The 25,074-nt window shown below is 51.5% G+C and overlaps 1 protein-coding gene and 1 non-coding gene across 2 annotated transcripts in view; both read right to left on the bottom strand.

Annotated features, from left to right (window-relative positions):
• LOC140911986 (uncharacterized) overlaps positions 1-25,074 on the bottom strand; it is a 69,380-nt gene that overhangs the window by 6,956 nt on the left and 37,350 nt on the right. The gene's annotated exons all lie outside the window — the stretch shown is intronic.
• Positions 14,237-14,310, bottom strand: TRNAV-AAC (transfer RNA valine (anticodon AAC)). Its single transcript has one exon. It is a non-coding gene; the product is annotated as a tRNA-Val (tRNA).

Raw genomic sequence — 25,074 nt, 5'->3', positions numbered from 1 at the left:
CTAATAAGCGATGGTCACATAAACACTATCCTATACCGGAAACCTACTGACCGCTATTCCTACCTACATGCCTCTAGCTTTCACCCAGACCACACCACACGATCCACTGTCTACAGCCAAGCTGTAGATGAATCCGATGAAGTGAGCTGTAGCTCACGAAAGCTCATGCTCAAATAAAATGGTTAGTCTCTAAGGTGCCACAAGTACTCCTTTTCTTTTAGCCAAGCTCTGCGATACAACTGCATTTGCTCCAACCCCTCAGGCAGAGACAAACACCTACAAGATCCCTATCAAGCATTCTTACAACTACAATACCCACCTGCTAAAGTGAAGAAACAGATTGACAGAGCCAGAAGAGTACCCAGAAGTCACCTACTACAGGACAGGCCCAACAAAGAAAATAACAGAATGCCACTAGCCGTCACCTTCAGCCCCCAACTAAAACCTCTCCAATGCATTATCAAGGATCTACAACCTATCCTGAAGGACGGTCCATCACTCTCACAAATCTTGGGAGACAGGCCAGTCCTTGCCTACAGACAGCCCCCCAACCTGAAGCAAATACTCACCAGCAACCACACACCACACAACAGAACCACTGACCCAGGAACCTATCCTTGCAACAAAGCCCATTGCCAACTGTGTCCACATATCTATTCAGGGGACACCATCACAGGGCCTAATCACATCAGCCACACTATCAGAGGCTCGTTCACCTGCACATCTACCAATGTGATATATGCCATCATGTGCCAGCAATGCCCCTCTGCCATGTACATTGGACAAACTGGACAGTCTCTACGTAAAAGAATAAATGGACACAAATCAGATGTCAAGAATTATAACATTCATAAACCAGTCGGAGAACACTTCGATCTCTCTGGTCACTCGATTTCTGACCTCAGAGTGACTATCCTTCAATAAAAAAACTTCGAAAACAGACTCCAAGGAGAGACTGCTGAATTGGAATTAATTTGCAAATTGGATACAATTAACTTAGGCTTGAATAGAGACTGGGAGTGGTTGAGTCATTATACTAAGCGAAACTATTTCCCCTTGTTTATTCCCTCTCCCCCCCCCCCCCCCCCCCGTTCCTCAGATGTTCTTGTTAACTTCTGGAAATGTGCTGGAAATGGCCGACCTTGATTATCACTTCAAAAGTTTTTCTCTCCCTCCACCCCACTCTCCTGCTGGTAATATCTCATCTTAAGTGATCACTCTCCTTACAATGTATATTTTTTCATGGTCTGTGTGTATATAAAATCTCCTCACTGTACTTTCCGCTTTATGCATCCGATGAAGTGAGCTGTAGCTCACGAAAGCTTATGCTCAAATAAATTGGTTAGTCTCTAAGGTGCCACAAGTCCTCCTTCTGTTTTTGCAAATACAGACTAACATGGCTGCTACTCTGAAATAAGTCAACAAACAAAACTTATCAAATGGAAGAAGAAATCAGTGTGTGTGCAGAATGGAGTTATTCAACCCTCAGAAAACACACACATCACAGGTCATTTTTAACCAGAGCTGAGAGACGAGCATGTCTGACCTAGTAATTCTCTCTGTGTCAAATGTGAAGTTACCAGCCTAAATCCTTCTGCTACCGAATTAGTTCAAAAGTTGATAACACTTTTTCACTCTGGACAGAGACTTTCTACCCTGTAGATGAACATAGGCACTGCCAGGCTGGCTCAGACGCAAGGTCAATCTGGTAATTTCAGCACTTTATAAAGAACTGAAAAGAATGAAATTGTGCAGCCAAAGAGCAGAATCATAGAAGCATAGAATATCAGGGTTGGAAGGGACCCCAGAAGGTCATCTAGTCCAACCCCCTGCTCAAAGCAGGACCAATTCCCAGTTAAATCATCCCAGCCAGGGCTTTGTCAAGCCTGACCTTAAAAACCTCAAAGGAAGGAGATTCCACCACCTCCCTAGGTAACGCATTCCAGTGTTTCACCACCCTCATAGTGAAAAAGTTTTTCCTAATATCCAATCTAAACCTCCCCCACTGCAACTTGAGACCATTACTCCTCGTTCTGTCATCTGCTACCATTGAGAACAGTCTAGAGCCATCCTCTTTGGAAACCCCTTTCAGGTAGTTGAAAGCAGCTATCAAATCCCCCCTCATTCTTCTCTTCTGCAGACTAAACAATCCCAACTCCCTCAGCCTCTCCTCGTAAGTCATGTGTTCTAGACCCCTAATCATTTTTGTTGCCCTTCGCTGGACTCTCTCCAATCTATCCACATCCTTCTTGTAGTGTGGGGCCCAAAACTGGACACAGTACTCAAGATGAGGCCTCACCAATGTCGAACAGAGGGGAACGATCACGTCCCTCGATCTGCTCGCTATGCCCCTACTTATACATCCAAAAATGCCATTGGCCTTCTTGGCAACAAGGGCACACTGCTGACTCATATCCAGCTTCTCATCCACTGTCACCCCTAGGTTCTTTTCCGCAGAACTGCTGCCTAGCCATTCGGCCCCAGAATTGGGGGAGCCACTCTGGGGGACCCCCCCAACCCTGTCCCCAGGGCAGCGCATCCCCCCAGCAGCACGGGCACCAGACAGAGACAGGAACTGGCTTTTCCTCTCCCTGCCCCTCCTCTGCTCCCCAGGAGGGTCACTGCCCCAGGGCGGAGGGTTGCAGGAATGGGGCTGGGCAAGGCTGGGAACTGGGAACCCCCCTGCCCTCCCCCCATTGCTCCTGCTGCCCCTGCCAGTCTCTGCCCCAGCTCCCTCATGCCCCCTCGGGCTGGGAGACTCAAGACCTGGCCCAGTCCGGGGCGGTGGCTCTCCCGGGGCTGGCTTGGCTCCTGCAGGCGCTGGGGGGCAAGGCCGGCTCTAAGATTTTTGCCGCCCCAAGCAAAAAAATTGTTGGCCACCCCTGCTTTGTTTCGTGCCCCCCCCCCCGCCCCCACCTTAACAGCTGTTTGGCGTGCGGCAAACCTGGAAGGGAGGGGGGAGAAGCGGAGTGGCGGCGGTGCGCTCAGGGGAGCAGGCGGAGGCGGGGCGGAGGGGGCACATTTCGAGGGGCGGCATGGCCGGCGCCGGAATGCCGCCCCTCGAAATGTGCCGCCCCGAGCACCTGCTTGTTTTGCTGGTGCCTAGAGCCAGCCCTGCTCGCTGCTGTAGACATAGATGACCTGATCGTCCACGTGCCCAACACGGCTGTACCAGGGCAGCCCCGGGCCGGGCTCCGACAGCACTGTCTGGAATGCGCGCCTGGAGTGCAGGCCTGGTGGGAAAGACTGGGGGCAGGGAGGTCAGACCCAACCAGACCCTGCCAGGGAGTCCCTGGCAATACACACGAGGTGGCGCCAGCCCTCAGGAGCGCTCCTGTGGGAGGGAGACCTGGGAAAGGACTCACAGATCAGCCTGACCAGGGAGAAAGAGGGATTGAGGTAGGAGGAGAAGGGAGGCAAGGCTGGAGGGGGGGCATGAGGGAGAGAGGGGAGGGGGGCTGGAGCTTGTGAGGAGTAGGGGAGCAGACAGGGAGAGTGTACTGTGGGCACAGGGGGGCTGAAGGGGAGTATGAAGAAGGAAAGGGGGCCCAGGAGGAAGAGCAGAGCTGGAGGGGGGTGTGAGGAGCAGGAGTGGGAGGGTGGAGCAGGAGAAGGGCTGGGGCTGTAGAAGATGCAGAAGCTGAAGCAAGGGATACAAGGGGAGGGCAGGGGGGATGTGTCCAAGCTGCAGGTGGGAGCGAGGGCCTGCGCTATGCACACAATTTACCATAATTTATTAAGAACATAAGAACGGCCATAGTGGGTCAGACCAAAGGTCCATCTAGCTCAGTCTCCTGTCTTCTGACATTGGCCTATGCCAGGTGCCCCAGAAGGAATGAACAGAACAGGCAAACATCAAGTGATCATCCCCTGTTGTCCACTCCCAGCTTATGGCAAACAGAGGCTAGGGACACCATCCCTGCACATCCTAATAGCCATTGATGGACCTGTCCTCCATGAACTTATCTAGTTCTTTTTTGAACCCTGTTATACTCTTGGCCTTTACAACATCCTCTGGCAAGGAGTTCCACAGGTTGACTGTGCATTGTATGAAGAAATACTTCCTTTTATTTGTTTTAAACCTGGTGCCTATTAATTTCATCTGGTGACCCCTAGTTCTTGTGTTATGTTAAGGGGGTAAATAACACTTCCTTATTCACTTTCTCCACAACCGTCATGACTTTATCGACCCCAATCAGAGCCCCCTTAGTCGCCTCTTTTCCAAGCTGAAAAGTTCCAGTCTTATTAATCTCTCCTCCTGTGGAAGCTGTTCTATACCCCATATCATGTTTGTTGCCCTTTTTGGTACCTTTTCCAGTTCCAATAGATATTTTCCTGATTGGGTGACCACATCTGCACAGAGCATCCACGATGTGGGCATCCGATGGATTTATACAGAGGTAATATGGTATTTTCTTATTATCTATCCCTTTCCTAATGATTCCCAACATTCTGTTTGCTTTTGTGACTGCCACAGCACATTGAATGGATGTTTTCAGAGAACTATCCACAATGATTCCAAGATCTCTTTCTTGAGTGGTACCAGCTAATTTAGATCCCATCATTTGATATGTATAGTTGAGATTATGTTTTCCAATGTGCATTACTTTGCATTTATCCCACTGATTTTCACCTGCCATTTTGTTGCTCAGTCACCAAGTTTTGTGAGATCCCTTTGTAACTCTTTGCGGTCTGCTTTGGACTTCGGTGCAGCCACAGCGTGAATAAGTTATGTCCCCTGTAGGGACCAGGCCCCCTCTTGTGCCAGTCACTGCACGGGCTCTTCCTCCATGGAGCTCACAAGCTGATCACCCATCCCTATAGTCGGGTTCACCCCACAGATCCACAGGCAGAATCAGGGCCAAAGCAGGGGGTGGGGAAGGGCGATAGCTCCCAGACAAATGGCCTGGTGCTTCAGTGACTGAACCCCTGATCCCTTCACACCGGTGAGCATCCCACTGACGTCAGACACTGCTCAGGGGAATTATACACTGCCACTCTGATCCCCACAACTGGTTCTCCCTTCCAGCCTCACACACTCATCCTCGGTAACTTCAGCTTCCAAAGCGATGGCCTATCCGACCCTCTGCTCCCCGTCTCCTCACCCTCCCCTCTGCATTCACCCAGCAGCCCTGGGTCAGCTCTCCCACTTTCCAAAAGGGCCATGCACTGGACTTGGGTTCATCAGGCCCTGCTCTCTGAGCTCTCCAGTGCTGATTCCCCTTCTCCAGCTATCACTGGGTCTCTCTCAGCATCACTCATCAGCTACATCTCCCCATATTTTATAATGAATATTGTGTGTGCCTCAGTTTCCCCTATGAGCTGCATGATTAACAGGTGGGGGAAAGGATTAATTGCTCGGCAAAGATCCAGGTGTGACTGATGCCTCACTAACTGGGGTGTGGGTCCCATGCTGATGGGGAGTCCCAGAAGACAACTGCCCAGACATTTGGCACCTAGCAACTAATGACCATGGATGACCCATCCTCTGCAGGAAGCCAGCCAGCTGTGACCAGATGGAAAACAAAGAGCTGAGGATGAGGCCAGGTGACAATGTTTGGCAGGAACAAGAACAAAAGACTAAGGAGGAGCCCCTGGGGGCTAAGTGTGGGCTGTTGGAGGGAGGAGAAGCTTCTGGACTGGGACAAAAGAGAAAGTTCTGGATTCTGGAGAGACCCAGATAGACTTTGCTGTAACTTTCCATTCTCTAATGGAAAGCCTGCTGAGAGTCTTTAGGTTAAGTTTAGAGAAGAGAGCGACAAGGGTGATGTCGTGGTGGGTGTGTGCTATGGACAAGTGGTTCTCAAAGCCAGTCCACCACTTGTTCAGAGAAAGCCCCTGGCGGGCCGGGCTGATTTGTTTACCTGCCGCGTCCGCAGATTCGGCCAATCGTTGCTCCCACTGGCCGCAGTTTGCTGCTCCAGGCCAATGGGGGCTGCGGGAAACGGTGCGGGCAGAGGGATGTGCTGGCCACCCTTCCCGCAGCCCAGGAGGATGAGGTAGACAACTAACAAGTTTCCAGATCACAGGCCCTGGTTCTCATGAGAGATTTCAGTCACCCTGACATCTGCTGGGAGATCAATACAGCAGTGCACAGACAATCCAGGAAGTTTCTGAAGAGTGTTGAGGACAACTTCCTGGTACAAGTGCTGTAGGAACCAACCAGGGGCCATGCTCCTCTTGACCTGCTCACAAACAGGGAAGAATTCATAGGGGAAGTAGAAGTGGGTGGCAACCTGGGCAGCAGTGACCATGAGATGGTCGAGTTCAGGCTCCTGACAAAAGGAAGAAAGGAAAGCAGCAAAATACAGACCCTGGACTTGAGAAAAGGAGACTTTGACGCCCTCAGAGAACTGATGGGCAGGATCCCCTGAGAGGCTAATACGAGGGGGAAAGGAGTCAAGGAGAGCTGGCTGGCTGTTTGTTCTTATTGAGGGCACAAGAACAAACCAGCCTGATGTGCAGAAAGAATGGCAAAATATGGCAGGTGACCAGCATGGCTTAACAGTGAAAATCTTTGGTGAGTTTAAATACAAAAAGGAAGCTTACAAGAAGTAGAAACTTGGACAGATCACTAAAGAGGAGTATAACAATACTCTCAAGCACGCAGGGATGTAATCAGGAAGGCCAAAGCACAATTGGAGATGCAGCTAGCAGGGAATATGAAGGATAACAAGGAGGGTTTCTTCAAGTATGTTAGCAACAAGAAGAAGGTCAGGGACTGTGTGGGACCCTGACTGAATGGGGGAGGCAACCTAGTGAGAGATGATGAGGAAAAAGCTGGAGTACTCAATGCTTTTTCTGCCTTGGTCTTCACAGACAAGTTCAGCTCCCAGACTGCTGCACTAGGCAGTACTGTATGGGGAGGAGGTGGGCAGCCATCAGTGGTGAAAGAACAGGACTATTTAGAAAAGCTGGACATGCTCAAGTCCATGGAGCTGGATCGAATGCATCCGAGGGTGCTGAGAGAGTTGGCTGATGTGATTGCAGAGTCATTGGCCATTATCTTTGAAAACTAGTGGCCATCAGGGGAGATGCCAGATGACTGGAAAAAGGTAAATACAGTGCCCATCTTTAAAAAAGGGAAGAAAGAGCATATGGGGAACTACAGACCAGTCAGCCTCACTTCAGTCCTCCAGGACTCCATTTTGAAGCACTTGGAGGAGAGGAAGGTGATCAGGAACAGTCAACATGGATTCACCAAGGGCAAGACATGCCTGACCAACCTGATTGCCTTCTATGATGAGATAACTGGCTCTGTGGATATAGGGAAAGCGGTGGATGTGATCTATCTTGACTTTAGCAAACCTTTTGATACGGTCTCCCACAGTATTCTTGCCAGCAAGTTTAAAAAGTATGGATTGGATGAATGGACTATAAGGTGGATAGAAAGCTGGCTAGATTGTCAGGCTCAATGGGTAGTGATCAATGGCTCAGTGTCTAGCTGGCAGCCGGTATTAAGCAGAGTGCCCCCGGGGTCGGTTTTGTTCAACATCTTTATTAACAATCTGGATGATGGGATGAATTGTACCCTCAGAAAGTTTGCGGATGACACTAAGATAGGGAGAGATAGATATGCTGGAGGGTAGGGAAAGGATACAGAGTGACCTAGGCACATTGGAGGATTGGGCCAAAAGAAATCTGATGAGGTTCAACAAGGACAAGTGCAGGGTCCTGCACTTAGGACAGAAGAATCCCAAGCACTACTAAAGGCTGGGGACCGACTGGCTAAGCAGCAGTTCTGCAGAAAAGGACCTGGGGATTACAGTGGACGAGAAGCTGGGTATGAGTCAACAGTGTGCCCTTGTTGCCAAGAAGGCTACCAGCATACTGGGCTGCATTAGTAGGAGCATTGCCAGCAGATCGAGGGAAGAGATTATTCCCCTCTATTCGGCACTGGTAAGACCACATCTGGAGTACTGTGGCCAGTTTTGGTCCCCCCCACTGCAGAAAGGATGTGGACAAACTGCAAAGAGTCCAGTGGAGGGCACTGAAAATGATTAGGGGGCTCAGGCACATGACTTACGAGGAGAGGCTGAGGGAACTGGGCTTATTTAGTGTGCAGAGGAGACGAGTAAGGGAGGATTTGATAGCAGCCTTCAAATACCGGAAGGGGGGTTCCAAAAAGGATGGAGCTCAGCTGTACTCAGTGGTGGCAGATGAAAGAACAAGGAGCAGTGGTCTCAAGTTGCAATGGGGGAGGTCTAGGCTGGATATTAGAAAACACTATTTCACTAGGAGGGTGGTGAGGCACTGAAACGGGTCACCTAGGGAGGTGGAGGAATCTCCATCCTTAGAGGTTTTTAAGGCCTGGCTTGACAAAGCCTTGCCTGGGATGATTTAGTTGCGGTTTGTCCTGCTTTGAGCAGGGGGTCGGACTAGATGACCTCTTGAGGTCTCTTCCAACCCTAATCTTCTATGATTCTGTGACCCTATAAGGCCAGGCTGCACTGGGGCCTAACCCTGTTTAGGTCAAACAGGTCTATTAGGTCAAACCAAGCCTATTACTGACGTGACACAAGGGCACCAATGCTCCTTAAACCACTTCAAGCAAACCCCAACCCCACCCCACAGCCTCACCCAGCTCAATACAGGCTGCTGAGCTTCCCAGGGTCTGAGCTGCTGCCTCATAGGAAACAAGGAAGATTCAAGTCCATGCCTGGAAAAGCAGGATGTGCCTTCCCCTCTCCTAACCCCACCCTGTTGGGATCCGGAAACTCTTTATTCGGCAGCTACAGGAGATCCTAACAGCACAAATGCAGTAGCTGTTCTGCAACAGGAGCTCATGCCCAAACTAAGACCTGATTAATGCACAGATCCAGGGGCTCCAAACTCTCCCCGCCTTGGGGCGCCAACACACGGCCAGAGACAGAGCGGGGGTTAACATCTCCTCCCTAGGATGACACCTCTAAAGATTTATTTGAGCATAAGCTTTCGTGAGCTACAGCTCACTTCATTGGATGCTGCAGCTCACAAAAGCTTATGCTCTAATAAATTTGTTAGTCTCTAAGGTGCCACAAGTCCTCCTTTCCTGTTTGCGGATACAGACTAACACGGCTGCTACTCTGAAACCTCTAAAGATGTGCTTCCACTACAGATATGACCCATTGCCATTGCTGACTGTGGGTGTGACTAGACTGGTGCTCACACAAGTTAGCCGTAGGTAGCCAAGGACAAGCCACGCTCCGGAGTTCCAGGCACTGGGGTTAAACCCAGTGTGAAGACCGTCTGGGAGCCATTAAAGGTCGGAGAGATCCAAGAAGCCTTTTTCCTTCATTTAAACCTGGTCTATCTGGGGGGTTAATTTACTCCCTCCACTAACCCTCAGCCCGGCTCTGCCCACAGGGCTCGGGTCTGAGAGCCCCGCCGGCCCGGAGACGCGGCAGGGACCCAACGCCTGGGCAGCGCCTGGCCCCGGGGACTCCCCGCAGCCCGGGAGCCTCACGGGGCCGCGAGGGGCTTGTCGGCAGGTGCAGCACCCATGGGTGCCGGTCCAAGCGGGGCCGCACCCCCGGCTGGGGGCGGTCGGTGTTGGATGCCGGGGTCACCGCTCGGGTCAGGGGCGCTCAGCCCCCCACGGCACATTGTCCCCGCAGCCCCCGGCAACGCCGGGCACAAGGGGGCCAGGACCCCCCCCTCCCCGGTCACTATAGCAACGTCACCGATCCCTGTCAGCGACCGCTCAGTGCCGGGGGGGGGGACGCGGGGGGGTCTCCCAACACCTCTGAACGCAGAGCCCAGAACTGCCCCCCCGGCCCGGCTGCCCCCCCCGACACCCAGCTCCCCCCTCCCCGCCCGGCTGCCCCCCCCAACACCCAGCTCCCCCCTCCCCGGCCCGGCTGCCCCCCCCCCGACACCCAGCTCCCCCCTCCCCGCCCCCCCGGCCCGGCTGCCCCCCCCGACACCCAGCTCCCCCCTCCCCGCCCCACCGGCCCGGCTGCCCCGGCTGCCCCCCTCCCCGCCCCCCCGGCCCGGCTGCCCCCCCCCAACACCCAGCTCCCCCCTCCCCCGGCCCGGGGTCTCTCCGACACTCACGGGAGCGCCCCCCTGCAGCGCACCAGGACTCGGCCCAGGGACCCGCCCGCTCCCGAGGGAACCGCCCCGCGCCAGGGATTGGCTGGGGGAGGGAACATCCCGCCAATAGCGACTCACAGGCCCGCCTGCGTCACCGGTCGCTGGGCAGAACGCGGCGGGGCAGGACAGTCTGAGGCGGGGAGTTGGGCGCTGCGGGGACCGGGGCAGCGATTCGCTCCGCCCGGCCCGGCCCCGCCTCCCCGGAGCCCGCTGGTCCCTGTGCCGGGTCTGTATCGATGTATTGCCCTGTTTAAAAACTATGGGTAAAAGGCAGCCATTGTTGAACCTACGTAGGGACACCCCCTGGGTGTCAACTCCATTGCATTAACCAGGGGCGGTGATTATTTTCATCAAGATCCAGATTTCTTGGTCAAGGTCTAGTCAAGGTCTGGGCTCCAGAGAAAAGAATGCACGAATGATAATAAGATGTGTATAAAGATGTTGCAGTCACAATGGGCGTAACGATGATGATTGTGTTGTGTTTATTCCTTAGATCTGGTGCCACCGCCTTTCCCTTTAGGCTTGTAGTTTCCCAAGGGTAAAAGTGACCATCTGTTGAGATACAAGGGCGTCTCCGTGTTCATTCCTGCGAGCTACACAGGGGTTTGATGTTGCTGCTTTCAATCCTCTGGCTCTGCCGGGAGAAGGAGCAATTCAGGCCATCACTGAGCTGAGGGAGGGAGATGATTTTCTGACGGGGAGGGACGCCTCCTCCTAAAGGTGCTTGGCAGGCAGCCCTCCTTCCCAGGTCCGTCCCGACAACACCCAGTTGAAAAGGGACCCTCCCCAGCCCTCCTCAGCGCGGTGACAATGAGCGAGTGAGTGAGCGCGGGGGAGAGGGAGCGACGGAGGGGAGGGAGATGGCGTGAGCGGGCTGGGACCTCGGTGAAGGGCGGCACAAGGGTGTTCAGTTTTGTGGGGTGCGAAAGTTGGCAACCCTAGATCCAGGGGCAACAACTCCAACCTCCACAGAGGCTGGGCAGGGGCAGGACATCAGCTTGGAGGGGAGGGGTGGGTGGGGCAGTGACATCACAAAGGCCTTTTGCAGGAACTCAGCCCATTGGGCAAAGGTGGTGGGGAGGGGGTGACCTCACAGAGAGACCCCGACATCAGCCGGGCAGGGCCGAGGTGCAGGTGGGCCAGGGCAGTCTCTGAGACCCCCCCGGCTTTGCTGCCGCACGTCTCCTTCTCCAGGTCTCCCCTCGAGGACGGGGAGAGAATTAGGATTCACGTCTGTGAACATGAGGAGGAGCCTCTGTGGAGTTTTCTCCTTTCCCACCATGGATTGTGCCAGAAAACGAACGTCCCTTGGACAAGGTCAGAGGCTCTGAGAGGTTTGGAACCTGTTGGGTCTGATCCACCTGCTGCAGGCAGAATTCTCGGCACAGAAAACACTGGCTTAAGGGGGCAGAATTTGATTTCCTACCTAGGACTTTGACACTTGGCATCACTGGGGACCTTAGAGTTTATCCTTTTTGGTTTCCCTTTTCCTCTTTCCTTCCTCCTTTCTCCTCTTCTCTTGCTTCTTTTTTCCCTTTTCCCAGCTTTCCTCCCTCTACCAAGGAGGGGTGTATGTGGCGTGTGGGCAAGGGAGGGCGGTTGCTCTCATTACGCGAGGTCCTCACAAAGAGGTGGGTCTGGATCTGAGAGTGATCCCCTCTGGGGATGGTGATGCCTATGCAAGCGGCAGTGTGAACGCAGCTTTGTCAGCAGGAACACTCTCCTGCCGACAAAGCTTATGCCACTTGCAGGGCTGGAAGAATTTTGTCAGCAAAAGTGCCAACAAAATTCTGCAAAAGAGCGTTCAAACACACTGACTTTTAGCGACAAGGACACAGCCTTGTTGCTAAAAGCTGTGTGGTATAGACAAGCCCTTAGTGGGTCACAACTGAGAATACTCAATTCAGGGAAAAGTGCTGAGAAATGGGGCAGGCACACCCGAAAAGCAGTGGTCATTCTCTGATAAGACATACCAAACCAGCAACAAAAGTAAACTTCTGTTTCACCACACTGGCTAACAAGAAGTCAGAAAAGCAGTCTCCTTAGGCATTCCAGTCCTTTTATTGCCACCAAAAACACTGAACTTGCTGATGAGTGGTTATTTGAAGCCAATTTAATCAAATGCAAGGGTTCTTCAGATCCTAAAGGACCAGCCACATACCCAGGTCAATATACAACGCAGATCTTAGCCCAGTAATCATGCTGTTGCCAATCCTTTAGTATCTAAAATCTAAAGGTTTACTGAGAAAGAAAGAAAGAAAGAAAGAAAGAAAGAAAGAAAGAAAGAAAAAGAAAGAAAGAAAGAAAGAAAGAAAGAAAGAAAGAAAGGCTAGAGTTAAAATTCGCTAAAGGAATCAAAGACATACAATAATTGCAAAGTCTTTGGAGCAGGCTTGTGGCAGTGATGGAATAAGCTCTTGGCTTATAAGGTCCCTGGTTGCTTCTGAATCACTGGAAGCAGGGTCGTCCTTCCCCGTATGCAAACTACACAGCTGCGGGCTGCTCCAGTGGCCAGCCCGATCCCCTGGCTGGCTAAGCTGGCCCCTCGTGGCCAGAAAAGCTGCCCCCGCTCCCGTCCCGCACCCACTCCACCCCTTCCCCTAAGCCCCCGCCCCACCTCCATTCCACCCCTTCCCCCCCATCCCCCCTCCCCTGAGCTATGCATCCTGTGGGACTGCAGCAGGGGTCGGGCCTGCCCTGCAATCACTGGGCAGCAGGAAGTGCAATGACCTGGCCCCAGCCTGCTCCTCTCTGCCGGCTCCCAGCAGCGCCACTGGTGAGTGCTGGGGGCGGTTCCCCTCCTACCCCCCCAAGCCCCAAGGCTCGGAGCCAGGGGAACAGAGCAGAGCGGGCTGTGTCTGGGTCGCTCCACTTCCCACTGCCCTGTGAGTGCGGGGGAGGGCACCCCCTCCGCGGAGGCCTGGGGATGCCCCCCCTGTGGAACCCTGGGGCCAGCCTCCCCACCCCCACATGGGCACCACAATCTCTTGGGATGGCCTTTACTGGAAGGTCCTCAGTCCTTTGGTTAGACTGCTCCCATTAGTATAAGGTCATAGTCAAACAGTTTAAGCAGGAAAGGGGTCAAATGGAGATGTTTCCAGGGCCTTTTATAGCTTCTGCCATGTGCATGGAAACCTCCATGGTTTCAGACAAAGCCCTCAGCAGAGACAGTGGAAAATTACAGGTAACAAGATGGTGTTTGGAGTCCCATGGGCAAGTCCCACGTCCACAGATGATTTTGCTTAGTCACAGCAGCAGCCATGACCTGGACTCCAGATGGAACGTTCACAGAAAAGTCCACTGGGTGTAGATCGGCGTCTCCCATGGTCCACTGGGAGTTCAGTGTTCCCTGGTGAGCCATTTAACTTGAATAGTCACTTCAAGATGTGCAGGCTAAATACCTTGTGGGTGCTACTCAGATGCAAACATATTTGAAATCCAGGTATAGAGCCACTGTGCATAGCTTCAAATGCAAAAACGATCCAGGCATATCAATAGCACAAACATATTCAGCAAATCATAGCTTTTCTAACGACACCGTACTTGCCACACCTGTATAAGATTGGTTGCAATTCTATAACAGTGGTGGCAACAATCATGTCCATGATCATATTTTAATCAGATAATGTCACATGGTGCTCCCCAGGCCTTCAGCTACGCAGGGTCTCGAATCCACAGGCTCAGCCTCTTTGGCACTATGGTCTGGCCAGCTGCACCAGGCAGCCCCTGGGAAGCGCCGCAATGCGTTCTGCCAGCGTCGGCTCAGATGCGGAAAAAGGCATGTGAAAGTCCATCAACCGTGACAAGGAGCGTGAGGAGCGGATCTCTGCCTTTCCACATCATCTCACCTTTGGCAACTTTCTGTTGGGGACAAAGGGGGCAAGAGGAGAGCCCTGCCATAAGCATCTTCTACAAGTGGGGAAGGCAACTGGCCAGGGACATAAGTCCCTTTCAGCCCCCAGGTGAAGGAACTAGCTGAGAGAGGGGAGGGAAGGAGGTGACCAGCGCCTATTCCCTGCAGGCTGGCCTTGTGCACGCTGGACCCTCCTCCACCAGGACTCTTGCCTGCTCCCTGTAAGCTGCTCAGCCTGTTTCTCTTTTGGCCTCCCTGCCCATAGCAGTCAGCTCAAGGAAGACACACCACTTCCCTAGGACTGTCAAGTGGCCGGCATGGGGCTTGAGCCCACAACCTTGGTGTTGTTAGCACCACGCTCTAACCAACTGAGCTAGCCAGCCCACAGGAAACAGCCTGACAAGCGGCCCTTTCGGAAAGGAGCCACGGGCAGCTGCAGGGACCTTGTGGCCTCTGGAACGAGATGGGAGGGGGGGTGAGGGCAGCTGCTCACCTGTGGGGGAATTAGCTCAAGCGGTAGAGTGCTTGCTTTGCATGTGAGAGGTAGTGGGATTGATGCCCATGTTCTCCAGGGGCAGGGGTGTCCTTATCCTTTCTTTTCAAAGGCATTGCCAGCCAGGGGCCTAAGTCCCTCCTGTGGCCCCCTACTTGGCCTCCCAAAAAGCCAGCCCTGGCAGGCAGAAACTACTTGGCCCCAGCCCTCCTTCGCCTGGCAGTGGCAGGAGCACTGGAGAGACAGGCTCCAGGGGGGCAGAGTTTGCTCAACTGGAAAAGTGCTGGCTTCACATGTGAGAAGTAGTGGGATCGCTCCCCATGTTCTCCAGTCTGCTCTCTTGGGGTGAGGGATTGGTCCCTTTCTTGCTGACCTAAGGCTACAGCACCAGCCCTCTGCCCCTCCTCCATGCTCCTCTGCACAAAGCTGATTGGCTAGGAGGGAGTGCCTCTCAAGGACACATACTCTTCTGATTAAGGTATTTTAGTGCTTGTGGACCCAGATTATATTACACTGATTTTGCCTCTTTTCAGAAATGACTTGGGGTTGGGTTTTTAATGGTATCAGGCACCGGAGGAGGCAGAGAGGGGCCTCGTGCAGTTGTCAAAGAGGGTTAGGCACCAGGGGTAGATGCACAAAAAGATTTAGATGCCCAGCTGCTACTTTCATTTTAGGTACCTGAATCTGACATTTCGATGCCACTGACCCTCAGCTTGCCCCCCCAACCCCACCCCCAAGCTGTTCCTTAACTCAGGTGTCTAAAGATCCTGTGAACCTAAATTTCTTTCACTTAAATCTGCCAAGTGCCTACAAATCTGCTACTGGGGATGCTCCCAGCTGCTCCCTGTGGCTCTTGTCTGAGCCACGGCATTCAATTCCATTGAAACCTTCTCTCCTGCAAGGGCAATGGTCACACTGAGGGGACGTGGCCACCTGCATCCCTGACAGTGAGACATTCGCTTTCCTTTTTCTTTAGGGTGCTGCTGTTGTTCCATGGAAGGTCGGATGGAATAACACCTGTTCATTCTTGCTGGGAAACAAAAAATCAGGGGACACTAATTTTTAGGATTGATTAAACAAACTTTAGATTTGAATTAATATCATAAAAAATCATTCCCGATTCCTTCAAATAACACCATCACACAAAATAAGACTTGAGACAAACCTTGTTAGCAAAGGCAAATTTCCAAAACAGTGCTCACAACATTATTCCTTTCTACTCCACCCCCACAGGAGGTGTAGGCATTTCCCATTGAACTGCTTTGCATCCACCTTCCTATTAGAAATGTTGCTACTGGATATTCCCAGACTTGGAAAACTATGAAGTGGAGAATTTGAATAGCAAATTTGGCCTGGTCCTTGTATCTGCTAACAACAACTTCTCCACTGCAGAGTCACCACAGCACTGGAGCCTGAGGAGACAAATTAGAGCCAACTGGTATAAAGGTTTTCTGGCTGCTGATTGGTCATTTAAAACTACCTTCCTATCAGGTAAAACTCCACGTTCTCATGCTGCAGGATCTTTTCACACTGCATGGAGCAGAGTGTGTGGATGGGCGGTTTGTGGGTGAACTGTTCCGTTTTCTCTCTTCATTCACACAGATCTGAGATTCTGCACTCCTTGGCCTGACTTGGAAATGCCCCGTCATGGAAACTTCAGAGTGAAAACCCCTTCCCAAAATCACATCCTCTCACTAAGCTGTGAGGACAGGAACCTTCAGGGTGAAAAAACCGAGACTGAGGAGGAAAAGTGACATCTCATTAAAGATTTGACTCTGTTAAAATGAATGGAGAATATTTTGTCTGGGAACAAATTCAAGAAAAACTCAGCCTGTTGTCAGAAAGGGGATTCAAACCTATTTTGGCTAAGGACGTCTCCAACATCAGTATATTGCCAGGCACGGCTCAACCATTTTGAACAGAAGAAAGGAAGCCACCTCAGTATGTAACAAAGTTAGAGTCTGATTCCTCCAGAGGGAGAAGGAGTTCCTTTTTCTGTCCTTCAGAACCAGCCCTCTTCCTTGGATTGCACTTTGCTGGGGATCTGGATAGGGGAAAGGAGCTTCTGAGGATTAATTTAACACCATAGTTTGTTTTTATTCATTGATTTTAAAGGCAGGCTAAATCTCTATGAACATCTGGTCTGAGCTGCTGCATAACAGTCCAGAGGATTTTACCCAGAGAGTCCTACATGGACCCCAACACTGTATGGTTGAACTAAGACAGATCACTCAGAAAGTCATCGTGTTTGAATGTAAAGATATGAAATGGTACGGGGATGGGGAGGAAACTGGCCCATGTTTCAAGCTTAAACTCTGCAATTTCTACATCTAAGCATAAAACTCAGGTCTGCACTGGCCACAAATTAAGCCCAGGGCTACTGTATGGGAGACAAGAAGTCTCCCACAGAACCAGAAAGTATGCAAAATATAACAAAGTGACCTGTGCACAATAGACCCTGCCCGCTGCCACAACCACTCTGCTGCAGGGCACAGGAGTGTGGCTGACACTCTCAGGAGCTCTCTGCTTCTGGTCAGAATGCTTTGGGAATTAAGTCATTAATGATATAGAGATTGATGGGTTCAAGTTACATGATGTGCCCTGTGGCTTTAAGGGATTGGAGAAATGCTGAAGAGGTTAAAGGATGCAGAGCTGGGTAGCTGGGTGTGGTCCCTCAAAGTTGTTGTGCTCTAGTGAAACTGAGCAGTTGTGGGGACTGTGCAAGCTGTGGTGTTTACATGCAAATATAAAATTGAATGAAACCCCATTTTTAAAACCACCAGTGTCTGGGAATGGAAGAGAAGCTCTTTGAAATAAGTGTCTCCTTCACACTCTCCAAGATCACTGGCTCCAAGGCTATATTGCCTCAGGGAGCTCGGTGGTAGAGTATTTGACAGCAGATCAAGAGGTCTCTGGTTCAAATCCAGGTGCTCTCTTAAACGTTCTCTATTTTAATTGAAATATATTTTCATATCCATCTCCTGTGTCTTCAGGAGTTTCGCTGAATGGGGATGTGAAATGAATTTAATCATTCAACATTTTTCTTGTTAAAATGTACAAACAGCGAGCAAACCTGTCCAGCTGAAATCAGTTCCTGTCCTTTGAGGCTCTAGTTTGTTTTCATCGATTAAACAAAGCTAAGTTTCAGTGCGGAAGCCGTGTTAGTCTGTTTCAGCAAAAACAAAGAGGAGTCCTGTGGCAACTTAAAGACTAACAAATCTGACAAAGTGGGTTCTAGCCCATGAAAGCTTATGCCCAAATCAATTGGTTAGTCTTTAAGGTGCTACAGGACTCTGTTTGGTCAAACAAAGATAGAATATGAATGTACATGTGCAGGCTCCTGTTCTCCACGAGCTCGGCTGTGCAGAAGAAAAAGAACCATGTCCAGGTGGGGCTCAGGAGTTCACAGAGATCACCAGCACCTTGACTCCTTCACAGTCAGCCAGCAGTAGCTGGGCCCCAGGACAAGGCACAAGAACCAGCCAGTGGCTCTAAGCAGGAAAATAGCCCCCAAGAAGCTGGCTAGAGCTGCCAGGATCCCCAGAAAGGCCTCCATGCCCATGTCCAGGAATAGTCCTAAGAAAGTGGTGGCTGCAGCAGGGACAAAAAAAGGCAGAATAAAGCCCCACAAGCGTCACTGCTGAGTAACAAGAAGGGTTTCTTCAGGTATGTTAGCAACAAGAAGAAGGTCAAGGAAAGTGTGGGCCCCTTACTGAATGGGGGAGGCTACCTAGGGACAGAGGATGTGGAAAAAGGTAATGTACTCAATGTTTTTTTTGCCTCTATCTTCACGAACAAGGTCAGCTCCCAGACTACTGCACTGGGCAGCACTGCATGGAGAGGAAGTGACCAGCCCTCTGTGGAGAAAGAAGTGGTTTGGGACTATTTAGAAAAGCTGGATGAGCACAAGTCCATGGGGCCAGATGCGCTGCATCCAAGAGTGCTGAAGGAGTTGCAGAGCCATTGGCCATTATCTTTGAAAACTCATGGCGATCGGAGGAGGTCCCGAATGACTGGAAAAAGGCTAATGTAGTGCCCATCTTTAAAAAAGGGAAGAAGGAGGATCCGGGGAACCACAGACCAATCAGCCTCACGTCAGTCCCTGGAAAAATCATGGAGCAGGTCCTCAAGGAATCAATTCTGAAGCACTTAGAGAAGAGAAAAGTGATCAGAAACAGTCAGCATGGATACACCAAGGGCAAATCATGCCTGACTAACCTAATTGCCTTCTGTGATGAGATAACTGGCTCTGGATGAGGGAAAAGCACTGGACGTGTTATTCCTTGACTTTAGCAAAGCTTTTGATACAGTCTCCCACACTATTCTTGCCAGCAGGTAAAAGAAGTATGGGCTGGATGAATGGACTATAAAGTGGATAGAAAGCTGGCTAGATCGTCGGGCTCAAAGGGTAATGATCAATGTCTCCATGTCTACTTGGCAGCCGGTATCAGCAAGTTTGCAGTTGACACTAAACTGGAAGGAGTGGTAGATATGCTGAAGGGTAGGGATAGGATACAGAGGGACCTAGACAAATTAGAGGACTGGGCCAAAAGAAATCTGATGAGGTTCAACAAGGAGAAGTGCAGAGTCCTGCACTTAGGACGGAAGAATGCCATGCACCGCTACAGACTAGGGACCAAGTGGCTAGGCAGCAGTTCTGCAGAAAAGGACCTAGTGGTTACAGTGGACGAGAAGCTGGATATGAGTCAGCAGTGTGCCCTTGTTGCCAAGAAAGCTAATGGCATTTTGGGAAGTATAAGTAGGGGCATTGCTAGCAGATCGAGGGTCGTGATTGTTCCCCTCTATTCGACATTGGTGAGGCCTCATCTGGAGTACTGTGTCCTGTTTTGGGCCCCAAACTACAAGGATGTGGAAAAATTGGAAAGCATCCAGCGGAGGGCAACAAAAATGGTTAGGGGACTGGAACACATGACTTATGAGGAGAGGCTAAGGGAACTGGGATTGTTTAGTCTGCGGAAGAGAAGAATGAGGGGGGATTTGATAGCTGCTTTCAACTACCTGAAAGGGCGTTCCAAAGAGGGTGGATCTAGACTGTTCTCAGTGGTAGCTGATGACAGAACAAGGAGTAATGGTCTCAAGTTGCAGTGGGGGAGGTTTTGGTTGGATATTAGGAAAAACTTTTTCAGTAGGAGGGTGGTGAAACACTGGAATGCGTTACCCAGGGAGGTGGTGGAATCTCCTTCCTTTGAGGTTTTTAAGGTCAGGCTTGACAAAGCCCTGGCTGGGATGATTTAGTTGGGGATTGGTCCTGCTTTGAGCAGGGGGTTGGACTAGATGACCTACTGAGGTCCCTTCCAACCCTGATATTCTATGATTCTAAGGTGATCAAGAGCCCACCTAAAAGTAAGACAGGAGAGAGCAAGGCTAAAACCAGGCCCAAAGCCAGGGCTAAGAAGGCGGCCCCGTGAAAGAAGTGATTTCCATGGGGATGACTCCTGCTCCCCAAATGCTCTTTTAAGACTCCCAGAAAGAGTCAGATCCCACAGGACAAACAGCCCCCACGGAGAGCAAAGTAAGGTGGTGGCAATGAGGGGTGTTTCTGAGGAGGGTGTTTCTCTTACATAGGGGAAGTGTTATGTTTTGTAAAGCACCTTCCAGATGAATGCGGCAGTGACAGGAGATCTGCCCATAGCTCCTATGTGAGTTTGTGATCTGCTTCTGCTGTCTAAGAGGGACACACTATCTGAGGCATAGCTATGCAGCACATCTGTGATGATGACAGGTTACAAATGCTGGGTGCAGTGACAGATGAGATCAGGGGAGGTTCTGGAAGGGGAATGGCAGTGCCACACAGGGTCATAATACTCAGACAGGGGCCTCACTTTCACTTCCCCTTTGTTTTCCATCACTCATTCCCTAACAGACCGTCCACACGCGCACACAGAGTCACAACCCTCTCTGTGTCCCACACACACTCCATTGGCTAAAACCTCTCTGTGACTCCCCCAGATGGGGGCTTGTCTCTGCATTGCCCCAGCAGGGAAGGAGAGAGGCTGAAGGAGGAAAAGAAACAGGTGGGGCTAGACAGGAATGGAAGAGATACTTCCAGGGCCGGCTCTAGGTTTTTTGCCGCCCCAAGTGGAGTGACACCAAAGCAAAAACAAAAGGGGGGGGGCGGAATGCTGCCCCTTGAAAAGTGCTGCCCCAAGCCCGTGCTTGGTTTGCTGGGTTTAAATCACCTAGAGCTGGCCCTGGACACTTCCTCCTCCTCCTCCTCTTCTTAAGAGACACCTTAAGCTCACCCTTGAGAAGTTCCAGCCCTAGGTGATTTAAACCAGCCACCTTCCCATTAACAGCTGGTGGCAGGAACCAGCTTTATTACTGAAGGATGGCCACCTGTTCCTGCCTTCCTGGGGACTTTAACATGGATTTTGTGCTGTTCACTCAACCCTCCCCACCCCAAATCCATCCTTGAGACAAGGAGGCCAGCACTTCAATGTGTGCTCCAGGGGTGCAAGGGGCTAGCGCATGGCCCTGATAGAGCAGGGCTGAGGGGAGGGATGCTGAGGTTGTGAGTTTAAGCTTTACCTGAAGCACTGTCTGTGGAAAATACAATTCCCGCTCAGAAGACACTGAGAAAGGGAGACATCAAGGTCAGTCCCCTTCACTTGTTACTTTGTCTGCAGCAGCGGTTCTCAACCTATTTGCCATTGTGGGCCACCTATGCAGCTCTCTGTGTGTTACGTGGGCCGCATCCACACAATCTATATACTACGTGTATGTCTCTGAGGATGTCACGTGGGCTGCACCTGTGCTGACTGGGCCGCAAGCGGCCCGTGGGCCCCAGGCTGAGAACCCAGAGTGCCGGGCAGCATCTACAGTTCTGTGATACTCTGCTGACCACCAACCCTCTGTTCACCATGGCTCAAGGAGAGTCTAGAGCACGGCCCATCCTGTGAGTCTTGACCCCCTGGCCCCCCCTCCATCTACTCCTGGGGGAATTCTGCCCCACTGTGAACCTCAGTTCCCTGTAAGCAGTGTGGCCGCAGCCTATTTAGCGCCATGCAGCCACTCAGGAAACCCGCCAAGCCGGGACCTGCTGCGGCTGGGGGAGGGATGCCCGACCCCGACCCCAACCCCAACTTAGCCCTGGACTTGCTGCAGCCGCCCCCCTGATCCCCTTCCCTCCACCCCCGGCCCTGCCCACATTCCCTCAAGTCCCCACCCCGCCTATTCCTGCCCTTGGTCCACCCCATCCCACCTCCTCCCCTGAGAGCTCCCAGTCCCTGCTCCTCCCCCTCCTTCCTGGAGCTGTTCTTGGTGGGCAGGAGGGGGAGGAGTTGGCAGTGGGGCCCCCAGCAAGTGAGAGGCACTGGGGGCCAGAGGGAGCTTGGCTGTCTTGGTGTCTCTGAGCAGCACCCAGTAATTCTTCTCTGTGGGTGCTCCAGCCCTGGGGCAACCCTCCCTAGGCCCCAACTCAACCCTGGACCTGCCACAGCAGGGAGAGGCACCTCTCCCCCCCACCGCCCCCGGCCCAGGTGCTGCTGTGGAGAGAGAGAGCTGGGAAGAGTCCTCTCTCCCCGCTGTAGCCCCAGAGCACCCTCCTGTACCCGAAACCCCTTATCCCCAGCCCCACCCCAGAGCCTGCACCCCCAGCCAGAGCCCTCACACCTTGCCCCAAACCCTCTGCCCCGGTCCTGAGACCCCTCCCACATCTAAACATCTAAACCCCTCTGCCTCGGTCCGATCCCCACCACATGCATTTTGTGTGACACATCACCTCCATCTGGGGGCACATAAAATTCTTCCTGCACATGTGTGGGCAAAATTGGAGGGACCCTCCTTCAGACGGGCCAGGTTCATGTGCTGCACAGAATGTGTTTTCTCTGCAGAAAACACGTCCTGCCGGAAATGTGCTGCAGCTCTACCGTTAGCCACCAGCCACTGGTGCTGCATCAGAGCAGGGAGCAGCCGTGCTCAAGCCCACATGGTTTCTGCTGCAGAGAGGGAAGAGAAGAGGCTGGGGTCCTCACAGTGCCCCTGCCTTTCGGGCCAGGTCAGCAGGCATATGGGAGTTGGACACTGTGGGGCCCATGAGGCTGTTGTGAGCCACAGACTGGGGTTCAACAGAACTAGTGGAGGGGACATGTTTGGATATAGATACTCAGGCCTGTCTGTAAAGGCCTACACTTTAAGAATTTAGGTGCATTTGTAAGCAGTGCCAGGCTGAGCTCCACCCTGACATCTGGTGGTGAGGTGTGGCAAGTTGTGGAAAAGAACTTCAAGAGCTGATCTCATTTGCATAGATGCACCCACCCTGCCTAGAATGAGACCATAGCTGCCCAAATGGTCACTTTGGCTGCTGTGGGATCCCCAGTGTCTCTGTTATTGGGGCAGGAAGAATAAATTGTTATTACCCTGATTATGGGAACTGTGCTTGGAACTGTACTTGGCCTTTTGTTATGATGGAGGGACTCGCCATCAACTAAGTAGCACTCGCTAGGCAAGGGTCATAGGTTCCAAAACTCTGTGAATTGAGAAAAGGCTGGGGATAAGTATTGATACTTGGTGGTATGGACCTCTTGGTGAGGGCCTTACATGCTAATTGCACTTCCTCCTCTCTCCACTGTAGAATGTCAGAGCTAATTTTGATTCTATTAGGAGTCTAGTTACAGGCTGCTGAGCTGAATTCACTTTGGGCTAATGGTGCACCAGCACTGAGGCTCCCCTACAAGCTGAACTTGCCAAAGAGCTGAGCTGACTAAGAGCTAAAAGAAAAGGAGTACTTGTAGCATCTTAGAGACTAACCAATTTATCTGAGCATAAGCTTTTGTGAGCTACAGCTCACTTCATCCGAATTGAATTCATCATTTCAACAACTTCCATCCCACCACCAACCTCAGCCTGGTCCAGTCCACACAAGAGATCCACTTCCTGGACACTACAGTGCTAATAAACAATGGTCACATAAACACCACCCTATACCGGAAACCTACTGACCGCTATTCCTACCTACATGCCTCCAGCTTTCACCCTGACCACACCACACGATCCATCGTCTACAGCCAAGCTCTGCGATACAACCGCATTTGCTCCAACCCCTCAGACAGAGACAAACACCTACAAGATCTCTGTCAAGCTTTCTTACAACTACAATACCCACCTGCGGAAGTGAAGAAACAGATTGATAGAGCCAGAAGAGTTCCCAGAAGTCACCTACTACAGGACAGGCCTAACAAAGAAAATAACAGAACGCCACTAGCCGTCACCTTCAGCCCCCAGCTAAAACCCTCCAACGCATTATTAAGGATCTACAACCTATCCTAAAGGATGACCCAACACTCTCACAAATCTTGGGAGACAGGCCAGTCCTTGCCTACAGACATCCCCGCAACCTGAAGCAAATACTCACCAACAACCACATACCACATAACAGAACCACTAACCCAGGAACTTATCCTTGCAACAATGCCCGTTGCCAACTGTGCCCACATATCTATTCAGGGGACACCATCACAGGGCCTAATCACACTATCAGAGGCTCGTTCACCTGCACATCCACCAATGTGATATATGCCATCATGTGCCAGCAATGCCCCTCTGCCATTTACATTGGTCAAACTGGACAGTCTCTACGTAAAAGAATAAATGGACACAAATCAGATGTCAAGAATTATAACATTCATAAACCAGTCGGAGAACACTTCAATCTCTCTGGTCACGCAATCACAGACATGAAGGTCACTATCTTAAAACAAAAAAACTTCAAATCCAGACTCCAGCGAGAAACTGCTGAATTGGAATTCATTTGCAAATTGGATACTATTAATTTAGGCTTAAATAGAGACTGGGAGTGGCTAAATCATTATGCAAGGTAGCCTATTTCCCCTTGTTTTTTTCCTCCCCCCCCGCCCGCCCGCCCGCCCCCCCCAGACGTTCTGGTTAAACTTGGATTTAAACTTGGAGAGTGGTCAGTTTGGATGAGCTATTGCCAGCAGGAGAGTGAGTTTGTGTGTGTGTGTCCCCGGGAAAAAAGGGGGGGGTGGGGTGAGAAAGCCTGGATTTGTGCTGGACATGGCCCACCTTGATTATCATGCACATTGTAGGGAGAGTGGTCACTTTGGATGAGCTATTACCAGCAGGAGAGTGAGTTTGTGTGTGTGTTTTTTGGAGGGGGGTGAGGGGGTGAGAGAACCTGGATTTGTGCAGGAAATGGCCCACCTTGATTATCATGCACATTGTGTAGAGAGTTGTCACTTTGGATGGGCTATTACCAGCAGGAGAGTGAGTTTGTGTGTGAGGGGGTGGAGGGTGAGAAAACCTGGATTTGTGCTGGAAATGGCCCAACTTGATGATCACTTTAGATAAGCTATTACCAGCAGGACAGTGGGGTGGGAGGAGGTATTGTTTTATGATCTCTGTGTGGATATAAAGTCTGCTGCAGTTTCCACAGTATGCATCCGATGAAGTGAGCTGTATCTCACGAAAGCTTATGCTCAAATAAATTGGTTAGTCTCTAAGGTGCCACAAGTACTCCTTTTCTTTTTGTGAATACAGACTAACACGGCTGTTACTCTGAAACCATTCTTTCTGCTGCTTCCTTTGTGATGCGAAGGAAAGGGGAAGACACCCCCCAGCCCCAGCCAGCCGGGTCATTTCCATCTTCACACAGATGCATATTCAGCCTGAAGGC

The sequence above is a fragment of the Lepidochelys kempii genome, chromosome 5 (genome assembly GCF_965140265.1).
Source record: "Lepidochelys kempii isolate rLepKem1 chromosome 5, rLepKem1.hap2, whole genome shotgun sequence".
NCBI classification, from domain to species: Eukaryota; Metazoa; Chordata; order Testudines; family Cheloniidae; genus Lepidochelys; species Lepidochelys kempii.
This window is presented reverse-complemented; position numbering and strand designations above follow the sequence as displayed.